Source organism: Diabrotica virgifera, chromosome 3 (genome assembly GCF_917563875.1).
Source record: "Diabrotica virgifera virgifera chromosome 3, PGI_DIABVI_V3a".
In the NCBI taxonomy this organism is placed as follows: Eukaryota; Metazoa; Arthropoda; class Insecta; order Coleoptera; family Chrysomelidae; genus Diabrotica; species Diabrotica virgifera.
The window spans coordinates 122,822,116-122,844,559 of record NC_065445.1 but is presented as its reverse complement, the minus strand read 5'-3'; the positions used below and the strand labels follow the sequence as shown (position 1 = coordinate 122,844,559).

Below are 22,444 nucleotides of genomic sequence, written 5' to 3'. Positions count from 1 at the left end.
TGCCGTTGGTTGCTTTAACTTGGGGGTGAAATTCACCCCATCTCGGGGGTTAAAAATATACGTTTAAAATAAGTCCGGAAATGGATAAATTGACTAATTATAAGCAACTTTTGTTCTATATAGAGCTTCTTTATATAAGTCAATACTTTTCAAGTGACTTGCGAGTGAAAATGTTTATTCTTCAACAAAAAAACATGTATTTATCGAATTAAATATTATCGAAAAATTACTGAAAAAATATTTTTAGTAAAAATGTAGCCTATAAAAAACAAAAAAAAATTATGTACATACATTCATGAAGTCTACGACACAGTAAAAGAAAAGTTGTAGCTCATGAAAATTGTTCTTATTCGTTCAATTTCAAATCGAATATTTCAACGTGAAATAACCAAAAAATGAAGCACTTTTCGGGGAGAACTCATTGAAACTTTTTTTTAATGGGTAAAAAAGAGCTTTATTTTTATTTTCTATAGCATTTTATAGCAAGCTCCTAGCATCAAAATCAAGCCAGTTACACTCAAAATAAAGATGACCTCTTTTTGCTAAAAAAAGTGAAAATCTCCCCCTAAGTTGGATCGGTTCGAAGTTCTTATTTTTGAAAAAAATTAGTTTTATAGTAAAAAAAGTTTTTTTATTTTAGAAAATGCCCTTTTTTCAAAATAACTTAAAAAATATTAGCAAGGACAGGTCCACAGAGCCCCCCTCGAGTATTAAAAATAATATAAATTTAAATATTTTCAGTTCAAATGTTTTTAGTTTCAAACACATATCCCGCTAGTTACGAGAAACATGTTTTTAGCTTTGTGCTGAACCGTAGTAAAGGTTGTGCTGAACCGTAGAAAAGGTTGTGCTGAACAAGGTAAAGTGTAACCTAAGCTATGCATGTATCTATCATAAAAAAGTTCATCCCCCCCCCCCCCGAAAACTTGGATCCGCCCTTGAATATTAGTGATACGAAAAATCTCAAAGAGTAAAGAAATGTAGGTTTTACTTTTATAAATATTTTGGATTTATTTTGTTTTTCTGTAAGAGAAAAATTTGTTGAAAATATGGCTGTTCAAAATTTGCATACACTCGTAATTAGTGACTCATTAGAACCCATTAAAATAAAACTTATTCAAAAATAAGCACTTTGAATCGGTGAAACTTACAGGTCATATAAAAAAAAGTTAAGTAATTTGTAAAGCGTTAATGATTAGTTTCATTTAGGTGCTAAATAAGGGAAGATTTTTACAATTTTTTTTTACCAAAAAAGGCTTTAACTTTAAATTTTTATAAAAAGTAAAAATATCTAAAACTTTGTATACACTTTAAAAAAGTTTTAATGAGTTTTCCCCGAAAATTGCTTCATTTTTTGGTCATTTCACATTGAAATATTCGATTTGAAATATAACAATTTTTCATGAGCTACAAATTTGTATTTACTTGGTCGATAGACTTCATTTTTGTATAAGCTACATTTGTGCTACTTACTTACGAATACTTACTTTTGAATTATCTCCTGAATGAATCTCCTGAAAACGTGTTTTTTTTGTTGAACAATGTTAAACATTTTCACCCGTACCTAAATAACTCGAAAAGGGCTACTTCGGTGGTGACATTGAAAATTACACTGTATCCCCGTATTTCACGTTCATTTACTGGGATATAACACATATAAGTTTTTGTTACATATGTCGCATTTAGCATTTTTTTAAAGGGGCTCCATTTCCAATTCTGTGGGGGGGCCCGACGGATTTTGTTACGCCACTGTGAGAACGTAAACCACTTTCATGCAGGATGCAGGACTCTTCTTACAGTTCGTGCAGAAATACAAGTTTCTTGAGCTTCTAACATACGACAAACTAGATAGCGGAAACATTTTTGACGTTATAGAACGGTTCTGTAATGTGGAAATCTTTGCACTTTTTTTTATCTCTGCACCTTTTTTTATCTCTGCACCTTTTTCTGCCTGATCCTGGTCTTCTAGTATAGCCTCCAGTTTGACGATACTTCGTAAGAAAATCATGGATGGTAGTATGAGTATGTTTGGCAATATTCAAATTATTTATAATATAACATCTACTGCGACCATCTTCATGTAATGCCACAAATTTTGCATTTTTTTGGGAATCATACTACCTAACACTCTGAAAACACTAATGAACAATGTTCTAAATCAGCGATTCTCAATCTGTGGTACATGTACCACTGGTGGTACAATTCATTACTTGCGGTGGTACACAAAACACAAAAAAAATTAAAATAGTAGTACTTAGTAAGTCTTGATAATACACTCTAAAAATACAGGGTGTAACAAAAATACAGGTCATAAATTAAATCACATATTCTGGAACCAAAAATAGTTCGATTGAACCGAACTTACCCTAGTACAAATATGCACAAAAAAAAGTTACAGCCCTTTGAAGTTACAAAATAAAAATCGATTTTTTCCAATATATCGAAAACTATTTGAGTTTTCTGATTGAAAACGGACATGTGGCATTATTAAGACAGGAAAATCTTAAAAAAAAATTATGCACCTCATAAAAATTGTATGAGGGTTTTGTTCCTTTAAACCCCCCAAACTTTTGTGTACGTTCCAATTAGTAATTTTTGTAACTAGTTTTTATCGAGATATTTTGAATATTTGTCAAATCCACCACATATTTGTATACTGTTAAGTACGATTATAGAGACCCTATAATAATATGAAGATTTATTTATAAATTACAGATTTTATAAGTTTTTGAACCATATTAAAAAAGAAGCCACATCTCGATAAAAGGTGCCTTATCAGAAAAATACTAAGAGGCAAAAAAGTTTTAAAGACACTGTGTTCAACTAATGGTACCGCAATAATAGTTTAATTGGAACGTACACAAACATTTGGGGGTGTAAAAGCACAAAATCTCCATAAAATTGTTATGTTAACATATGAAAAAAGAAGCCGCATCTCGATTAAAACTGGTTTATCTAAAAACTACTAGAGGCAAAAAAGTTTAAAAAACATTGTGTTTAACTAACGGTACCACAATAATAATTTAATTGGAACGTACATAAAAGTTTGGGGGGTTTAAGGGAACAAAACCCCCATAAAATTTTTATGGGGTGCACAAATTTCACTATAATTTCTTTTTAAGATGTTCCTGCCATAGTCATGCCACATGTCCATTTTCATTAAAAAATCTCCAATAGTTCGATATATCGGAAAAACTCGATTTTCATTTTGTAACTTAAAAGGGCTGTAACTTTTTTTTGTGTGCATATTTGTACTAGGGTAAGTTAGGTTCAATCGAACTATTTTTGGTTCCAGAATACGTGATTTAATTTATAACCTGTATTTTTGTTACACCCTGTATATGTGGTACCAAAAATAATAAAAAGAACTGTAGGTGGTACATGACTCAAAAAGTTTGAGAACCGCTGTTCTAAATTTATGAGAATAAACATGAAACTTATCGTAAACCAATGCGATAAGAAATGTAAAAAATCTGTTAGTAAACAAGATAAAGTAGGTAAGTCCTATCATTTTTTGCCAAATACCAAAATTTTGTTTCTATGGTGACGCGATCATTGTTATGAATGAACGTTTTCTATTCTATTAAGGTTTACTTCCTCCCCACCCAACCACTTTACATTGACAAAATTAAGAAAGACACAAAATGTAAGTGTATAGATTTTTTGTCCGGGGTTATATAAAAAAGATTTCAAATAATATTTCTTTTCTTGCCTCATTTTTTTTTATAATTTATTTTCGTATTCTTGAAGACCGTTCTTCTTTGGTAGGTACTAACATAAAAGTTTGGGATGCACTGAGTTTGAGTTTACAAAACCCAGTTTATATGCAGTGCTGTTGTTGTATGTGCTTAAATTACTACTCTTTTTGTTTACGGTGTATAAAAACAAACTTGTTCCGGCGGTTTTCGCCAGTAGTAATTTTCTATAAAACTTTTCAAGTTGCGTTGCAGTGACCGCGGCAGCACGGAAGAAGGTAGTCGTCTGCATATCCCGCACGTCTACGGTCCACGCGCTGGCATTGAATACAAGACGTATTTAGTGGATCGGTGTGAATATTTTTATTTCAAGCGTGTGATGAATTTCTAACATAACCTCAATTTCTGTATACAAAACGATTATTTTTGTGTGATTGATTATTTAGTGTGCAGTAGTTGTTTTAATATAAGGTAAGTTATCAATTTTGTTTTCGATATTCTTAGTGGCTTAACATGTAAAATGTTAAATGTTGTACTTACCTAAATGAAAAATATTAGCTAGAACAAAACTTGTTTGTTGTTTGCATCAGTGGCGGATCTACGGAGAGGAAAATGGTGAAATTTTCCCCCAAACAGGGTCCAAAATTAAAGAAAAAAATTGTAGAAACATAAAATTATATTAGCCGACATGAAACTTAAACCACAAACAAATTCAACCCAATAAACACGCTAGTTAGGAAAATTAAGGGAACTTAATGCATACCTATAAGTTATTGTTTATGTCTTTGGTTGGTGTTCCATTGGAAGTTGGAAGTTCCCCCCTAAGGCAAATTTTCCCTCCCAAGGCAAATGTCTAGATCCACCACTGGTTTGTATTATTATATTACAATGAATTACCAACTAACTAAATGAATCTGACTTAGGCAATTTTATTTTAATTATTCATACAGGGTGTATTTCCTGGACGCATTTCCTGGCTTCAAAATTTACGTAAGTGGTATAACACGACTACCACTGAACTGTTCCGCGCTGCGGTAAACAAAAAGTCAAGATAGCCATGATGATCGCCAACATCCGGAACGGATAGGCACTTTAAGAAGAAGATACAGGGTGTACCTAACTAAAGGCAGGTCATAAATTAAATCACATATTCATAGGACCAAAAATACATCGATTCAACCTAACTTACCTTAGTACAAAAATGTGCACATAAAAAGTTACATCCCTTTGAAGTTACAAAATGAAAATCGATTTTTTCCAATATATCGAAAACTGTTTAAGATTTTTTATTGAAAATGGACATGTGGCTTTCTTATGGCAGGAACATCGTAAAAATAACTGAAATAATTTGTACACCTCATAAAACTTGTATGGGGGTTTTGTTTCTTTAAACTCCCCCAAATGTTTGTATACTTCCAATTAAATTATTATTGTGGTACCATTAGTTAAACACAATGTTTTTAGAACTTTTTTGTCTCGTAGTGTTTTTTTCGATAAGCCAGTTTTTATCGAGATGCGGCTTATTTTTAATGTTTTAAAATTTATAAATACATATAAGTAGGTACCTATCTAACAAAATGTAAATTAGGTAGATATAAATAAATTTTCATATTATTACCAGGTTTCAGGTTTCTATAATCTTACTTAACCATTTATAAAAAATATGTAGTGGCTTTTCTCGATATATTTCTCGATAAAAACTGGCTTATCGAAAAAGTCCTAAGAGGCAAAAACGCTTTAAAACATTTTATTTAACTTATAGTACTTACTACAATAATAATTTAGTTGGAACGCACACAAACATTCGGGGTAGTTTAAGGGAACAAAACCCCCATAAAATATTTATGGGGTGCACAAATTTCACTGTTATTTTTTTAAAGATGTTCCTGTCAGAAGAAAGCCACATATCCATTTTCAATATAAAATATCTTAACAGTTTTCGATATATATATATATTGGAGAAAATCGATTTTCATTTCGTAATTTGAAAGGGTGGTAACTTTTTTATGTGCACATAAGGTAAGTTAGGCTCAATCGAACTATTTTTGGTGCCAAAAATATGTGATTTTATTCATGACCTCCTTTTTTGTTACACCCTGTATATCCGTAATGTATAAAATGTAGAAAGCGGTTTAAACAGTAAATATTTGTATGTATACATGTTTTAAATGTTAAATATTGTCCTTACCTCACCTTTTTTGCTTTTGATGAATGAAAATTATTGATCTTGTTAAGGGTCAATCAAGTTCAATTAGGTATAATTGCAAGCAAAATTACACGAGATTTAGACTAGAGCCTTATTAAATGGAAATATTTATTTTCAAATTGATTTAAATAAGTACATATTTATTTTAAAATCACAACAAGGAAACAGGCATTCGAAATAAAAAAGAAGTTGGTAGAGAAAGCACTACAACTGCACTGGTGTGTACAGTGTCATTATAAAATCTGTACCGAAATCAAACTGCTATCGTTACAATTGGAGATGACTACACCGACGAAATCTCAATACAACGAGGAGTAAGACAATATGTATTGCATTTTGGTCCCAAAACTGTTCAATGTTGACTCAGACCAGTTATTTAAAAAAGCAGTTGAGAGACAGCCATATGAAATAAAAATCAACGGAGAACTACTTATAGACGGAGAGGCAGCGCCGAAAAATCTCTCTGAATTTACTAAAGCTAGTTTTTTCACAGTTTATTACCGTGATTGTGCAGAGAAACATACTGCGGTCGGTCAAGCGAAACGTGGAACAGGTGGTACTGACAACTTGTCAAAGTTGCTTACCTGCGGAAGTAATTAAATCCATTTACTAAGACTGGAAATCAGTACACACATTCTAAATTGAATATAAATAAAAGTTATTATAGTCGGTCAGCTGTATGATGGGACAGAGCCGGTCGGTCGGCCCCAATGAATGTACTGGATTATTAAATTGTGAGGTATTCTAGTACTAAAAGGTACTCTTTCTTTAAGTCGATAGAATACACCGTTTTCGAGAAAAAACAATTTAAAATTTTTCGTTCTTTGAATGTCAAAAAAAATTTTCAAAAAAAATCTATTTAGAAAGACGAAATCTGGTACATTTATTTATATTCCAGAGATGAATCGATTTCATTAATTGCGAATTTCTAGTACCGGTCATAGGCGCCCGTTTTGGGTAGGTCAACAGTTATTTTATAGCATAAGTTTTTGTCTTGAATTTTTAAATATCTTTGACACTAGATTATTAGATTATGAGGTATTCAAGTACTAAAAGTTACTCTTGCTTTAAGTTAGTAAAATACATCGTTTTTTTTGAAAAATTTTTTCAAATTCCACAAAACAAAAAACTTTCAAATCGATTTTTCTAGAAAACGGTGTGTCCTACAGACTTATAGCAAGAGTACCTTTTAGTACTAGAATACCTCACAATTTAATAATCCAGTGTCAAATATGCTTAACAGTTAAAGACAAAAAAGTTATGAGATAAAATAACCGTTACCCTACCCAAAACGGACGCCTATGGCCGGTACTAGAAATTCACAATGGATGGAATCGATTCATTTCTGGAAAGTAAATATGCATACCAATTTTCGTTTTTCTAAATAGAAGCGTTCTGGAGGTATTTAAGAAAAACTAATTACATGACGTCATCTTCAAAGAGCGCTAGCTCCCTTAGGAAGCATTTTCGGACTAGGTGAATTGGGTTAAATTGTATTAAAATTATCTGAGGAATCTCCTGTCTTCGTTTGTCGGTAGAGTTTCTGGACACCCTGTATATTAAGTATATCATCAGAGAATTGTTTATTCACATCTGTTGTATCACATCGACATTGCGAATTTTTTCTCTATCACTCTCTATCACTTTTCACTCTCTCAATCTTCCTCTTCTTTAAGCCACCAGTTTCAGATTTACATAGTAAACTAGATTTAATAAAAGATTCAGATATGTTTTTTTTTCCGATTTTTCCTATTTATGTTAACATTACTAACTGATTTGGCATTCTTAAGTCTCCCATCGCCGCAAATATATCTCCTGTGTTTACCGAGTTGTAGGCTTCCTTGTAATCGATAAATAAGTGGTTAGTATATACTTAATACTTAATATGTCCATTACCCAGTTTTTTTCTAAAATTGATTAAAGGGTAGAAATTGTCAATTTACCACTGATTAACGCAGTCGTAAAATTTTCTCATTCATCATCATTTTTCTCGTTTTTTTAGGTTCTTAATTTCGTCCTCCATTTCATTCTACATGAAATATCCATAGCATGCCATTCGTCGTTGTATATTTTGTAATGGTGTCCTTCTATGTACATTAACAAAATTGTGTTCTTTGCTTCTTAATAGTTCAATATCCTACTAATGTACTAATTATTATCTTATAATCTTCTCCTATTTGCTAAAGTAGAACGGGGAAAATTTTATTTTCTTCGGCTTATTCACCAACTATCGACTTCTTATCTTGAATTATTTAGTCTAGGCGCCAGAGGGGTCACCGTGTCATATTCAATTCTGATGGACAAACTCAACGGTTTCTTATGGATTTTTGGCTGCTGATTACGAATTTCGAGGGGGACTTCGATCCGAGTGGTCAAAAAATTGTTTATAAGGCTCTGGCTCATAAACTAAAAGAGATGAAAAAAAATGTTCCAAACAAAATTTGTTCCTTAATAAAAAACCAAGAAAAAACCGTTTACTAAACTTAAATCTAACAATTAGAACTCAAGATATTGTAAAATTAGTGCACAATGCAAATTGCAAATTGCAAAATAAGTATTTTTCGAAGCTTTATCGATCGTAACTCGGCTTCTGCGCATGCATATGAGTCTTAGAAGGTGTCGCTTTAAAGCTTAATTAACAGGCTTCCAAACAAAGTTTATTAAATTACTTGATCTTCATTTGTTTTAAAGTTATACCCGTTTGAAGTTACAATTTTCTTAAAAATATTGTACATTCATTTGTTTATAAGGGTTTCAAGCTTTGAGCTATAAACATTTATACTTTAATGAACAATAATGATAGAAAAACTCAAAAGGAACAATTTGAGGTTGTGAAAATGTTCATAAGTTTATTTTTGGCCAAGATGTCGATATTTTAATGGCGCGCGCTATGAGGCGCAAGATCGGCTCACCGCGTAAAGGTTCACGCGCTAACTTCTCGATGCAAATTATAATTTCTATGTATACATACGTTATCTTCATTTTTCATTTTTGAAGATCCTAATAAAATTTTATCATATATTTCTTATAATTAAATCATCATACTGTACCTCGTATCACCTTTCATTCTATTTACTTTGTCTTCTATATTTTGCACTAAATGAGAAAAAAAACATTTAAAACTAATATTTCAGAAGTATAACTAAAAAGTAAGTTGATATTATTTATTAGTACTATTTTTACAAACATTTTTTTCACGCATCTGCAAATCTGCAAAGAGATATAGAGGGAATATCATCAGATTTTTTACATCTGCATAAGTTCTTAGCGAAATTTTAACAGTTACATGGTGGTACAAGTCTGTTCTTGTAGGCAGTAAAACTAAAACTTTTTGAGGCTTCAGAGTCTAATTATCTATATGATATCCATATAAAGTGGATCTAGTTCTTTTGCAGCATCATCAAGGCCCGTTAATTGTGTGTATGCCGCCACATCATAAATGCTCGTTTTATATGCAATGATGATGCTGCAAAAGAATTTGATCCATTTTTATATGGATATCGCATATTGGCTCATTTGCTTGCGTAGAAGCCGAGTTACGATCGATAAAGCGTCGAAGAATACATACTTACTTGACTGTGAGCCAATCTTGCGCCTCATAGCGCGCCATTAAAATATCGACATCTTAGCCAAACATAAACTTACGAACATTTTCGTAAGCTCAAATTGTTCCTTTTGAGTTGTTTTATCATTATTGTTAATTAAAGTATAAATGTTTATAGCTCAAGTTTGCTTGAAACCTTTATAAACAAATTAATGTACAATTTTTTTGAGAAAATTATAATTTCAAACGGGTATAACTTTAAAACAAATGAAGATCAAATAATTTAATAAACTTTGTTTGGAAGCCTCTTGATTAAGCTTTAAAAGGACACCTTATAGGGCTTATTTGCATGCGTAGAAGCCGAGTTACGATCGATAAAGCTTCGAAAAATACTTATTTTGCAATTTGAAATTTGCATTGTGCACTAATTTTACAATATCTTGAGTTCTGATTGTCGGATTTAAGTTTAGTAAACGGTTATTTCTTCGTTTTTTATTAAGGAACAAATTTTATTTGAAACATTTTTTTCTATTTCTTTTAGTTTATGAGCCAGAGCATCATAAACAATTTATAAACAATTAAATTGTTTATAACAATTTTTTGACCGCTCGGATCGAAATCCCCCCTCGAAATTCGTAATCAGCAGCCAAAAATCCATAAGAAACCGTTGAGTTTGTCCATCAGAATTGAAAATGACACGGTGACCTCTATTTGGCGCCTAGACTAATTGGTCTTCGTGTCGTAATAGTACATTCTTTAATGGTTTTTGCTCTAAATTTTAAAGAACCGCTTGGATTGACATGAAATTTGGCATACGTATAGCTTACATGTCAAAGAAAAAAAGTGATATTGTGCCAATGTGTGCTTTTGCCCTGGGGGTGACTTTCACCCCCTCTTGAGGTATTAAAGTATTCCATTTGGAATTTGACGTATATGAACCTATTTTTTCATTAGCTATAACTGCTTCTACTAGGTATAGAGACGTGATATATACATTTTTTTAAATTTTTTACAGGCTATATTTTTGCTAAAAATGTTTTTTCGACAAAATACTTACTATTTGAGTTATTTGCGAAAAACCGTCTAAAAGCGTGGTTATTTTGTTGAAAAAATGAACATATTCACTGGCAAATAACTAGAAAAGTATCCACTTGGGAAAAAACTCTATAGAACAAAAGTTACTTAAAATTAGCCAGTTTATCCATTTCCTGACTTACTTTGGACGAATATTTTTTCACCCCCGAAGAGGGGGTGAAAACCACCCCCAGGGCAAAAGCACATATCGGCACAATGTCACTTTTTTTCTTTGACTTGTTAGCTATGTGTATGCCAAATTTCATGTCGATCCAAGCGGTTCTTTAAAATTTAGAGGTTTTGCAATATTTTACCGTTAAAGAACGGATATAAGGCCGATCATTTTTTATATAGAAAAATATATTTCTTGTACCTCTTGTTGATTATTGATTTTAAATTTTGGAGCTCAGTGTTAGTTTGCAAGATAACTTATTTGTTAGCTATGTTTTTAAATAATATTGTAATCATCATGTTTTTCATCGTAATTATGTATATTTAATGATGATTCATTTGAATTAAATGCGTGATTATTAAATATGATATTAAAGATATGGTAAATAGTGAGTAAATCCCATTTATGTTCAAATCATCATCAACAGGTATTTTATTCGGTAAATCCTGGCGGTTGTAGCGGGGCAGTTCCGTACAATACAGTGAGACGGATTTGGACGTCCCAATGACAAAACGATAGTAGCAAAAAAATTGCGATATTGACCTCATCAAAGTTCTTTGGTCATGCGTTTTGTAAGAACTGGAAATGTTTACGATTTAAATTTTTTGGAGAAAATACTATTTAATACTTGGCAATAAATCGATTTTTAAATACAGATAATTAGGTAAAATACGATTTTTTTGCTGAATAGCTATGCAGTGCGGGACAATAAACGAAGACATAAATAATATTATGTTATTGGGCAGTTCTCTTTACATTGAATTGAGAGGAGCCGTAATGAGCTTATTTACATTGTTCACCCAGAGGTCCATTTAAGCACTTCATTGAATCCTATAATACTCACGTGAAATTTATATTACTATCTCCTAATCATGTCTTAACACTATACTCCAGGGTAATAAGCTAGAAATAGACCATGTTAGGGACACTCAAAGATCCAGGTAGCTGACGACTTTTTTAGTTATTGTAGACCTATAAGAAGAAAACCTACCTGTTTCCTGCCTAGAGTTCGCGTCCGTTTTTTAATTATTAACAATTTGTGCAAAAATCGCGATTTTTTCGATTTTTGCACCGCATTCAAAAGCTAAATAGTTGACATAAAATGACAAAATCTAATTTCTTTAAAACATTAAAAAACCTTCAAAATGTCGATTTTTGAAAGTTAAAAAGTTAATTTGTTGAAAAGCAAACTGCAATATAAGTGAAAATCGTTATTTGTTAATAACTTTTACCAAAACTACCTTAGAACTTTAGTGTTTCACCCAAAGTTGGGTATTGGGGTACTTAACAAACCCTCAAAATTTGAGACCGATCCATTAATTAGTTTAAGAGTTATTATATTTGTTTATCCCAGAGACCTTTATTGTGAAATAACATGACAAAAAATAATAAAGATAGGGCAATTCTGCGTATGCCAAATAAAAGTAGAAAACTGGTGCTATCAAAATGTACTAAAAAAAGATTATACCCTATTCCACGAATATACGCCTGTTTTGGATTACTTCGACAACGAATATTTTACTGTGCAAAATAAGAAGAACAAAAGTAAATTGCAAATTACATTGTTGTTTATTGGAATAATTATTAGCGCCATTTACTTTCGTACTTCTTATGTTGCACAGTAAAATATTGGTTGTCGAAGTAATCCAAAACAGGCGTATATTCGTGGAATGGCCCATATCTAATATAGTCAAAAATTCTAATGCCAAATTTGTGAAATTTTGTTGTTTATAAACAACTTTAAAATTGTCCGTAGAAATTTTATTGTCCGTAGAAAAATCATTTTACATATTAGAAAAGCTGGTATTTTACTCGAATTTTTAAAAATCTAGTTCAATTGGTGACTAGTCGCGGTAAGTGAAGGGGGAGCTGGGAGCCGACAAATGCACGAGTTCAAAAACTAAAAAAGGCAACTTAAAACTACTATCATTTTCTATATCTCGGGATCTACTGAATATATTTTGACCGTTCTTTTTAATTTGTATGTAATTTTTCTGTAGGTACATTACAAATATGCAATTTGTCTAGACATTTATTAATTAATAAACAGTCTAATTTGTTTAAACAACTTTTGAAAAAATATTTTTTTCCCAAAAATCCATGATTTGAATCATACTATCGTTATTAATCATAGAAAAAGTTAAGGTATACTTTAATAAATAAATTATCTTCAATAAATAATTATCTAATAAAAATCTCTGATCATTAATGATACTATGATTAAAAAATAGATTTTTGTAAGAAAAATATTTTTTCAAGAATTGTTTAAACAATTAGGGTGTTTATTAATTAATAAATTTAGGAACAAATTGCATATTTGTAATATACGTAGAAATTACATAAGAATTAAAAAAAAGATCAAAATCCATAGAGTTGATCCGGAGATACAGAAAATTATATTCGCTTGCAATTTCTTTTTTCTACGGTCGTGCTAGAAGAGCCACTTTCACGCAGGCATTTGCGCGAAAAGTAAAATTTCCGTAAAAATACCTTGTAATATGGCATTATAATATATTATAATACATGCAATAAACTAATGTTTAGATACTATTTACTAATTTATTTCAAATTTATCTTATTGTGTTCATGTTTTAATGAAATTAGCGCGATTATTTCATTCATAGGAGATTCTGACCAATAGAAAGCTACAAAAATCTAAATTAAACTGATAATTTTTGATAATTTCCCGTCGTCAAGTATATTACGTCAGATGCCCTTCGTTGCTATGAAAAAATACATTCAGTGACATTAGTGACAATTAATGTTTTAAAAATTATAAAAGTGATGACTTTCAACCGTAAAATATTTAAACAACTGTGTGTTTAATTGTACTAATTTGTACTTACATAAATAAATTACAATAAAATTTTGGTTTTGAACAGTTTTATTCATGAAATAATCGCAACAAATTGCACTCGATCTCTAAAATTAATATAGAATTTTAGAGCTCTTGTGCAATTACTACTGATAATTCGATGAAATAAAATTATTTTTACATAATATTTAAAAGTCAGATCAGTAGACATTTACAATGGTTTTGAATCGTCGTCATGGAAACCAATAATGGTAACCCATTATATTGAAAGTTTGGTTTTGACAACCTTGTCAAATAATTAATTTGTGTATTTTCACTTCTAAATAAAAATTGATATAACTCTATTTTTTGTGGCTTTTTTCAAACGTACGGCCCTAGAAAAAATATTGTTCCTAACTCATGCGTAAAGTGTCTTCCCCGCACTCGACTGCTTGCCCGAACTCCGCTATCGCGTCGTTCGGGTCAACGGCAGTCTCGTGCGTGAAAGTATCACTTTCCGCACTAGTTAGGAAAATAACTATTTCCACCTACCTCTACCGAAAGTATACTTTTACGGACCTGATTGTAGGGAGCAAAGTTGTACTTTTCCTCCCTAGGGAGGAAAAGTAAAAGTGACGCCATGATATTTCATTCATGAATTATAACTTGTGTACAATATCTATTTTCTATTACGTAAATATCTATACATTTTAACGTTTATTTAAAAACACTCTGTATTTTGCAGAATGGTAAAAAACAGTAAATTGTTATGCTGATTTAACAATGTTTACATTATTAATTTGACTTATATTTGACAGTTGACAGTTATATTGTACCTACTTGTTAGTTTTAGTTCTAATAAATTTTGTTGGTTAGTTACATAAATAAATTAAGTAAAAATGAAAAAATGACTTGTTATTTGAGGAAGGTGGAAAAATCATATGTATAACATGGGAGTAAAGTACCTTTTCCTCCCTTGAATGATTACTGCCCTCCGCTACGCGTCGGGCAGTAAACTTCATTCACGGGAGGAAAAGTAGTACTTTCCTCCCTTGTTATACAAATAGCTATTTCGGTATTTTAACTCGGTGGATTTGTAGGTTCCCCCTAGTAATCGTCTGAACTACATTTTTGAAAAATCGTAGGGGGTGCTGTGAAGGTACAATGTTTGTGCAAATTTTTTAAGAAAAAATACAAATCCCATTATTTAAAATGGCATTAATGAGATTCCTTAATTATTATTAACAAATTAGCTGTGAATTAAAAAAAACTTATGGCTAACGTTGTCCCAAATGAACCCAGACTAAATTTTTTTATTTGAAAATTCGTGCTAAAATACCATCTTTTCGAATATATAAAAATATTGTTTCTACGGACAACATTTTTGAAGTTATTCTAAATGTTTATAAACTACAAAATTTCAAAAATTTAGCATTAGGATTTGTGACTATTATATTACTTATTTTTTTATCTTTTTTTTAATACATTTTGATACCATCACTCTTCTACTTTCATTTGGCGTACTCAGAATTGCCCTTATTATATTACTTATTTTTTTTTTATCTTTTTTTAATACATTTTGATACCATCACTCTTCTACTTTCATTTGGCGTACTCAGAATTGCCCTATCTTCATTATTTTCTGACTTATCTTATTGCAAAATAAAGGTCTCTGGGATAAACAAATAGAATAACTCTTAAACTTATTAATGAATCGGTCTCAAATTTTGAAGGTTTGTTAAGTACGCCAATTCCCAACTTTGGGTGAAACACTAAAGTTCTAAGGCAGTTTTAGTAAAAGTTATTAACAAATAATGATTTTTACTTATTTTGCAGTTTGCGTAGCAACCAATTAACTTTTTAACTTTCAAAAATCGGATTTTTGAAGGTTTTTCAATGTTCTAAAAAACTGAATTTTGTAGTTTTATGTCAACTATTTAGCTTTTGAATGGAGTGCAAAAAATCGAAAGAATCGCCATTTTTGCACTAAATTGTTAATAATTAAAAAACGGACGCGAACTCTAGGTAGGAAACAGGTAGCTTTTCTTGCTATAGGTCTACAATAACTAAAAAAGTAGTCAGCTACCTGGATCTTTGAGTGTCCCGAGAAAATCCTTATTACTCTGGACTACTAGGTTAGGAGTAGTTAGGACACTGCTACTCCATTATAATTATGTCTCCCACAGTTTTTAAAACACTCTACCCTCTACCCAAAATTTATTAAAAACATAATTGTGTTTCATTATTTGTTTACTTTATTTTACCAGGTCGTACCTATATAAATATTTACAAAATATCTTATTAGAGCAATAGACCAGGGCGCATCTGTAAAAATATTAGTACATTTGGACGTTGAGAGGTGACTCAATTTTTTTTGCAGAAATTGCTTGAAAATAAATCAAATAATAATATTTGAGTTATCCTCCCTCTCAAAAAGGTCCGGAACATTGTTTAAATAATCAAAATGTCAAAAAATGAAGGAAAAATTCGATTTTTTTCTTGGTTTTTTGATTATAACTTTAAAACTTTTCATATTCGAGAAAAGTTGTACTAACATAAAAGTTGCATAATTAAATTTCCTACAATATAGAATTGGTTAAAAATTTAACAAATATTCACCCTTGTTGCAAAATAGCAATAATTGTGAAAAAACATACAAAAACAAGTATTCGCATTATACGTCTTTCAACCATTTATGCTACACCTAGGACCTTCATATTTCACCCTGAAAAACTATATGATACAGTAAAACAATACTGTATATTTCATTAAGATCGGTTCAATAGATTTTGCAAAATAAATTTTGCAATCCAGCTTTCGTAAAAAAAAATCATTTTTTCAAAATGTTACAGGACTGAAAATAAAGCAGATAGCAAGTTGACACTTTTTGTGCGTATAGAAGTGTACTATACCTTTCATTTGCAATTTTGCAAAATTAAAATCGATTAACACCACGGCGTCAGGAATTTTTTTAAATAAACATTAATTATTGGTGCTACGCGCAGGACAGCGGATAGTTTGTTTTGATTGGGCATTCCAATGACCTTTGATAATGATTGATACATTTTAATTTTTATTACATTTCGATATAAATAAATAAATTGTTTATTGCAAAATAAAAACACATACTCTATCCTTTGAAATAACACTTTTATTAGCAAAAACTTTCTTTGTTAATATATTTTAACTTAAATAATAAAAGTTTATTATTTTGAAACATATGCAATTGTTTAAACAATATTTCACAAACAATAATAAAATTAGTTTGATTTTTGTGGAATTAAAATATTAAAATACAGCAAAATATAGAGTAAGAAAATAATATATTAGATAAAGATTGGAAGAAATTTTGGTGGAAATCAACTTGTGTGAATCGAACACCGCTGTCCTGCGCGTAGCACCAAAAATTATTGTTTATTTCAAAAATTTTCTGACGCCGTGGTAATTAATCGATTTTAATTTTGAAAATTGCAAATGAAAGGTACCGTACACTTCTATAAGCAAAAAAAAAATCAACTTGCTATCTGCTTTATTTTCTGTCCTGTAATATTTTGAAAAAATGAATTTTTTTTGCGAAAGTTGGATTGCAAAATTTATTTTGCAAAATCTATTGAACCGATCTTAATGAAATTTACAGTATTGTTTTACTATATCACAAAGTTTTTCTGGGTGAAATATGAAGCTCCTAAGTCTAGCATAAATGGCTGAAAAACGTAAAATGCGAATACTTGCTTTTGTATGTTTTTTTCGCAATTATTGCTATTTTGCAACTAGGGTGACTATTTTTTAAATTTTTAACCAATTCTATATTATAGGAAATTTAATTACGCAACTTTTATGTTAGTACAACTTTTCTCGGAAATGAATACTTTTAAAGTTATAATTAAAAAACGAAGAAAAAAATCGAATTTTTCCTTCAATTTTTGACATTTTGATTATTTAAACAATGTTCCGGACCTTTTTGAGAGGGAGGATAACTCAGATATTATTATTTGATTTATTTTCAAGCAATTTCTGCAAAAAAATTTGAGTCACCTCTCAACGTCCATCTCAAAACAGATGCGCCCTGGACTACAATTATTTATGTGAATAGTTTTTATATAATTTGCTTTATTTTATTTTTTTATTGGTTGGTTGGTTTCATTTTTCAACCAAAGAACCAAACAATATTATATTTGTGATGATTTTTATCTCATTATGATTCATTTCATTAAAATGCTGTGAAAGCGATAAAGATATTAGTCCAGTCGTCAGAGACGAAAATTCCACTGTACTTCTAAAAACCATACGAACAAGCTGAATTTTGCTAAGAATGTCAATTTTGGAACCCCAAAAAAGATGTAAAAAAGTTTCCCCACTCTCACCCCGACTTTCCTCCTAAACCCCCCTCCCCCTAAGATGACGTGATGTCATCAGATACGTTAGGTAGTTTTGGAAAATTTTCTTCAAGATTTGACAATATCGAAAAATTTATTGTTACTAACAAATCCGGAAAAAGATGATTCATTATACCTTTTTGCTTCTAGAAAGGAGATTTTTTGATCTAACATAATGTTTTTAATTTTTTTTGTTCCTCATAAACGGGACAACTTTTGGAGATCGAAATATTATCTTCACTTTTACAATGTATACAAAAGGTTTTTTTAGTGTCGCATATGTGACTATCATTTTTAATTTCTGCACATCGTATACAAAATTCTTGTGTCCCCTTGCATTGCTTAGAAATGTGACCAAATTTAAGACACCGGTAGCACTGTATTTCCCGGCCTACAAATCTTTCTACCGGCAAATACACAAAATTAACTACGACATGAGTTGGCAAAACATTTCCTTCAAATGTAACTATAATATTTCGTCTGGGGACGTATTCTGTTTTACCGTCTTTATCTACCTTTCTATGCATTCTTTTAATGTCGGTAATTTTAGCGGAAGAGTCTATATGTTTTTCAAATAATCAGTATCATACCTCGTATCTACATCGTGAATTATTCCCTTGATTTCCAAGAGATGATTAGGGATATATGCTTTTAAATTGTCATCCTTTAACTTATTATGTGTTACTAGATGATTTGCATCCAAAATAGATTTTAAAATGACTTTTACTCTATTTTTTCCTATAGAATTAAACTTCTTTTAGGTTTTTGATTTTAAGTTTTTGATACAAAATTTCCCCCACCACCATTGGGTGTAAACGAGAAATGTTCTGATTATTTAAATTCTCGATATATACGCAACAGCTATGGAAATCATAATTATTAGAAGAAATGTTATAAAGTTTTACTTCCCTTGTTTTGTCAGTGTTATCACCGGAACTCGTACCAATTTCCATGTCCTGGCCTGGAGAACTTGTCGCAACACTTAAATCGCATATTTGCGTCTTATTGATATTTTCCTCCCCTATTAGGGGAGTTAAAACACTTTTTCACAACAATTCCAAATATTTAGGCGATATATTTACACAAAATTTAATTCATAAATATAAATATTGATTTTTAATCACCGCAAAAACTTATCGGTTATTAATGAGGTTTTAAAGATCGTCTGTTCACTATGCTTGTCTGTGTTAGAATGGAGAGAGCAGTTAATCCATTGAAAACAGTTCTGTTCAAAATTATATCAGCTTATTTAAAATTTTTTTTACGGCGTACATATTCTTGGTTAAGCTATGTTTTTCGTCCAGGAGTAGCAAAGTTTTTTGCGTCTTTTTTCGGGATCCAAAAATTGATATCAGCACCATTCAGTTATTCGTCTCGTTTTTAGAGATATCTGGCGACTGGACTATATTAATTATAATGTTAGTGATTAAATCCCTCGTATAATAAATAAGCAACAAAAAACAGGAAACACCTTTTTACGTAATGATGAAATGAACTGTGAGGTTATCAACAAAAATCCTGTTAGCAAATGAATACATTTAATATAACTTATCGTAAATGAGTGAAAAATATCTATCATGTTACTGAAGTATATTATAGTCCAGGCTGTATCGTCGCCCCCGTTAGGTAAATTATTCCGATTCGATTTTTTGCACAAACTTCCAGGTAGACAAGGCGAAAACGGCGGGTTCGTTAGAAAAAATATTCCCATTAGATATTTTTACATAATCACATTCATGAGACATCCCAGAATAAGGTTCAAGAAGTCGTCCACGTGAAAAGTGGTCCAAATTCTTTTTAACAATTTTTTTAATCAAATTGCAAAAATCAATATTTTTTGTCCGCGCAAATTTTTGTTAGGTTTTTTGGACCATTCTGAACAAAAAAGGTCTCTTGTAATTTTTCTCTAAAGTTGATCGTTTTCGAGTTATAGACAATTTACAATTGAAAAAAACGAAAAAAGGCTCTCAAGGCTTAATAAATTGGTTAAAAGTTATTATTACGAAAGTCAGAAAGTCACTAAATCAAAGTTTAAGGCCCCCCCTACAAGATCCTGAAGAAATTTTTGTCATCATTTTATTACAAAGCTGTTATTTTTAAGTAATAATAATGAGCGCTTGCACGTATTAGGCGGTCGTCTATGGTGAGTGCGAGAGAGATGCCATTCCGGCAGTCCAGTCCGGCATCTTACTCGCACTCACATTTACAGCCGCGTCAATACGATCTTACGGCTTATTGTTAATAATTAAAAATAACAGCTTAGTAATAAATTAATGACACAAATTTCTTCAGGATCATCTAGGGAAGGGGGCTTTTTCACTTTCTGACTTTCATATTGATAATTTTAAACGAGGTATTACAAAATCTTAAAAATGGCCATTTTCGCGTTTTTCAAATTTTAAATTGCTTATAACTCGAAAACCATCAATTCTAGAGAAAAATTACAAGAGACCTTTTTTGTCCAGAATGGTCTAAAAAATCTAAAAAAAATTGTCCGAAGCAAAAATAATAATTTTTGCAATTTGATTAAAAAAAAAAAGTTGTTAAAAAAAATTTGGACCACTTTTCGCGTGGGCGACTTCTTGAACCTTATTCTGGGGTGTATTAAAAATGTGATTATACAAAAAAATCTCATGGGAATATTTTTTCCAACGAACCCGCCGTTTTCGCCTTGTCTAAGGAGTACATGGTCGAAAAATTGTTAAAACCATTTTTTAGCAAATTCACAAAAATTATTTTTTCACTTCGAACAATTTTTTTAGATCATTTGTGAAAGGCCCCTGTGATTTTTCTCTAAACTGGATTGTTATTGAGTTACACGCGATTTAAAATTTGAAAAACGCTACAATAGCCAACTCGGTTAAAAATTATTATGAAAGTCAGAAAGAGACTAAATCAAAGTTTAAAGCCCCCCTACATGATCCTGAAGAAATTTGTGTCATTAATTTATTACTAAACTGATATTTGTAATTAATAACAATGAGCGGTAAGAGCGTATTGAGGCGGCCGTCAATGTGAGTGCGAGTAAAGCGGGATTTATAGTAGACGTAGACGCACTGGAAGAAGATCAACATAGCATTTTTTGTTTGTAGCACTCTTGTTTATAAATGAACGTAAACGCATGACGGAACGTAAGTGAAACGTACTGCAACCAACATTAGCTGCAACCGAAGAGTTAGCCAACTTTCACTGTCTGGCCAATCAAATGGAAGAATTTTGTTCTGTCAACCAAAGCGGACCCGCCCTCATCCATTTTGTAAAGTTGTTTTGTTTATTAACATATTCGAATTTTGTTAATTATTTGTTACAATGGAATAAAGATATATCATAGTGTAATTTCAATATTTCAGATAAATATGAGTTGTTTATTATATTCGGGGTTATCCACACATATACGATAGGTAAATCCAATAAACATTTTAAATACCAGTAAATGAAACAAAATAGTTGGAAGTCCCACGGCACCAAGGAGCATACCTTCGTGTATTTCCTATCCATTGTAACAGGCAAAACGGATAAATATTATAATAAATAATAGTATAAATAAATAAACACAAATTTTTTATGGTTCGTATAATTTATAGACTATGTTGTTGAATTAAGTTACTCTTTCTACTCATGCGCAAAAATTCCACTCCGTCGATTTATAAATTGACATATTTACAGTCATATTTATAAATTGACATATTCACAGTGCGTCTACGTCTACAGTCCGTCAAATTATAAATCCAGCTTTAGATTCACCATTGGACTGCCGGAATGGTGAATCTATTTCGCACTCACCATTGACGGCCGCCTAATACGCGCTAGCGTTCATTGTTAATAATTAAAAATAACAGCTTAGTAATAAAATAATGACAAAAATTTCTTCAGGATCTTGTAGGGGGGCTTTAAACTTTGATTTAGTCACTTTTTGACTTTCATAATAATAATTTTTAACCGATTTATTGTTGAAAATGGCCATTTTCGCGTTTTTCAAATTTTAAATCGCATATAACTAGATAACCATCAATTTAAGACAAAAATCACAATAGACTTTTTTTGCTCAGAATGACCCAAAGAATCTAAAAAAATTGTCCGAAGTGAAAATATTGATTTTTTGAATTAACAATTTTCCGACCGCGGCACCCTGTGTATTTGTTATAAGGACCTCTTTTTGAGTAAGTTTGTGTAAAAAACGAATCGGAATAATTTACGCAACGGGGGCGACGATAAAGTCAGGTCTAAATACAGTCACGAGATTTGTGAAAATATAATCGCGTCAACTAACAACAAAATTGTCATGGTATCTCTACACATTATTTATTCGAACAATCTGCCAAAAAGACCTGAAATTGTGTTTGCAACGTAAAAAAAAATTTATATAAATACATAAGTATTGAATGTTAGTTTCGCTCATAATATGTGAATGGGCGGCCGAATGAACCTATGTAGTTTCATCTAACTAAAGACTTAATAGGAGTCATTTCAAAATTTACAATTTACTATCGTGAAAAGTATTCTAACTCAACCCAAAGGCTGTAGTGGTCGTCCAGTTATCGCAAAAATTAATTCGGACCAAGAAAATTTCTTTTAACAGTAGC

The 22,444-nt window shown here is 31.0% G+C and overlaps 2 protein-coding genes across 6 annotated transcripts in view; one reads left to right on the top strand and one right to left on the bottom strand.

Annotated features, from left to right (window-relative positions):
• The window catches only part of LOC126882069 (uncharacterized), a 550,590-nt gene that overhangs the window by 1,628 nt on the left and 526,518 nt on the right, over positions 1–22,444 (bottom strand). The window lies entirely within an intron of this gene.
• The window catches only part of LOC126882072 (cystinosin homolog), a 159,063-nt gene continuing 140,170 nt past the window's right edge, over positions 3,552–22,444 (top strand). Inside the window, exon 1 of one of the 2 annotated variants that reach the window (XM_050646902.1) lies at positions 3,552–3,646. The gene's annotated coding sequence lies outside the window, so the exon portion shown is untranslated. Of the gene's footprint in view, positions 3,647–3,864; positions 4,167–22,444 lie in introns of those variants that run through there. The other variant, XM_050646899.1, reaches the window with a different exon arrangement.